Here is a 2,759-nt window from a genome sequence, read left to right on the forward strand (position 1 = left end):
AATTTCACACCTTGCACTACCAGGACTCCATGTAGGGATTTGTCCATTTTGGCATCTGTTTAGGAGGAAGGACTGCATGCTTTAGGCAGGAACATAGTCAGACAACCCAGAAACAGACGAGAGGTGATCCTTCAGCCTTATAATTCCTTCCTAGATCAGTGCCTGTGGCAAAGAGGAATTCTGGAGGTAAAAAATAAAAACACATATTTTTGACTAAAAGGAATCTGTATCAGATGAAGGAGAACACTCATTAGTTGAAATGAACCTCCAGTACACTCGTAGCTATAATTTTTGTTGGATCATATTTTGTTAAACATTTGAGATTTATAATAAAAACTGGTAAATTGAAGAAAACATGAGTACTAATAGCTGATAATTTCCTCAATCATCCTGGTGTATTTATGTTTTCTCCCTCAGGAATATTGAAGCTAGAATCTCAAAGTTCTCGTGATAATCAAAAAGGACCGAATTCTCCCAATGTAAAGAGAAGCTTCATGAGCAGCAACTCGCTCCCAGCTGCAGCTGGGGAGCTGTGCTACGAAAAACGTGACCAGATCCTGTGTGAAAACCCCGTACTCGCCCGGAATCTGCCTGGTTCTCTATGGACTGTTTGGCTTTGGGGCTGTGCTGGCCGTGTTTGGAAATCTCTTGGTGATGATTTTAGTCCTACATTTCAAGCAGCTGCACTCTCCAAACAACATTCTCATCTCCTCCCTGGCCTGTGCTGACTTCCTGGTGGGCGTCACGGTGATGCCCTTCAGCATGGTCAGGTCCGTCGAGAGCTGCTCGTACTTCGGACAGAGCTTCTGTGTTTCCATTGGTGCTGTGATGTGGCTTTTGTTACTTTTCTCTCTTCCACTTGTGCTTCATCTCCATTGACAGGTACATTGCTGTTACTGACCCTCTGCTCTATCCTACCAAGTTCACGGTGTCTGTGTCAGGAATTTCTATCAGCATTACCTGGATCCTGCCCATTGCATACAGAGGTGCCGTTTTCTACACTGGCACCTATGAGGATGGGCTAGAAGAATTAGCTAGTGCCCTCAACTGCATAGGAGGTTGTCAGACAGTTGTAAATCAAAACTGGGTGTTGATAGATTTTTCTATTCTTCTTTATTCCAACCCTTGTTACAATCATTCTCTATAGTAATAATTTTCTTGTGGCTAGACAACAGACTAAGTGGACTGAAAATACTACTGGCAATACAGAATCATCATCAGATAGTTATACATCCAGAGTGGCCAAGAGAGAGATGAAAGCAGCTAAAACCCTGGGAATGACAGTGGTAGCATTTATGATTTCGTGGTTACCTTATAGTATTGACTCACTAATTGGTGCATTTATGGGCTTCATAACCCCTACCTATGCTCATGAATTTTCCTGTTGCTGTGCTTATTAAAACTCAGCCAGGAACCCTCTAATTTATGCTTTATTTTACCTATGGTTTAGAAAAATCATAAAAGTTATTGTAAGTGGTGAGGTTTTCAAACACGGTTCATCCACGATGAATTTGTTCTTTGAACAAATGATTGAGATAGTTGAAGATATCTTTACACTGTCCAAATGATATGAGTTTTTGAAAATCAAGTTATCAACTATTATTATAAAGAAAAACATATTCTTCAACTTTAATAGGGTAAATCAATGTTTTTCAATTATATTAAAATGTGTACTTCCTTGTTACTTCCCCCAAAATACTTATTTGACTAATAAATGTTAAATTCTATTCATTAAGTGCTGCAAGGCTCCCCATACCCCACCCCTGCAGACACTTCCCTCCCTCTATTTTCTTTTTTATTCCACTGACTGTTCCCTTGCGAACCTAAAAACATCTTTGTTTTCTTTGATTTCTTTTCTTCTTTCCTTACAAAGTCTTCTACTCACTCTCAACTTGTCAAAAATCTCTCTGTGATTGACTTCATGGAGCTGTTGCTTTTTTTTTTTTTTATTCCTTCGCTTGCTTTGCTTATTTTCCCCAGGGAAACTATTTGAGTAGCAGTCAATCTATTATGCTTAATGTCTGTATGGTGTCTGTGTCAGGAATTTGCTTCAGTATTTCATGTATCCTGCCCCTTGCATACAGGTGCCCATGAGGATGGAATGGAGGAATTAGTAAGTGCTCTCTACTCCATAGGTGGTGTCAGCTTGTAGTAAATCAAACTGGATATTGATAAAATCTCTATTATTTTCACATTTCTCATGTTAAGATGAGTCAATATATTTTGTGTGTGAGAGGGTGGGGTTGGAAAACATACTAAAAAGATTGAAACTACTAGTAGAAAATAGCTACATTATCAGGGAATTGTAAGTCCATGGTACCTAACAGAGAGAGAATAGCAGCTAGAACACTGGGTTCACAGTTAGTGTTTTTGATCTCATAGTTACCACATGTATTTGATTCATTCGCTGATTGGTTTTTGGGTTTTAAAATCCCTTCTTATGTTTGAGGTATTTTACTGGTTCAGTAATTCTAATTCTGCTCTAAATCATTTGATTGATGATTTTTTTACCCTGTGTCTAGAAGAACAATAAAACTTATAAGTGCCAAGTAATAAATGAGAGTTTATCAACCATAACTTAATTTGTAAATAAGCCTAAATTTCAAATTGATATTTTGAAAGATTTGACATTAATATGGTTACAAAATGGGAATTTCTCAATAATTATGATATGAAATAGAGTGCATGGTAATGATTCATTAAATTGGTGAGGGAAAATGGTACCTCAATTTCCACAGCATAACCTTTAAGCTTTCTCT

At 37.9% G+C, this 2,759-nt stretch overlaps 1 pseudogene; it reads left to right on the plus strand.

The window, feature by feature from the left end:
* The first annotated feature begins 494 nt into the window (after positions 1-494).
* On the plus strand, positions 495-1,685 carry LOC120616848 (trace amine-associated receptor 6-like; annotated as a pseudogene).
* The last annotated feature ends 1,074 nt before the right edge of the window (positions 1,686-2,759 follow it).

The sequence above is a fragment of the Pteropus medius genome, unplaced genomic scaffold (assembly GCF_902729225.1).
Source record: "Pteropus medius unplaced genomic scaffold, Ma_sr-lr_union100, whole genome shotgun sequence".
Taxonomy (NCBI): domain Eukaryota; kingdom Metazoa; phylum Chordata; class Mammalia; order Chiroptera; family Pteropodidae; genus Pteropus; species Pteropus medius.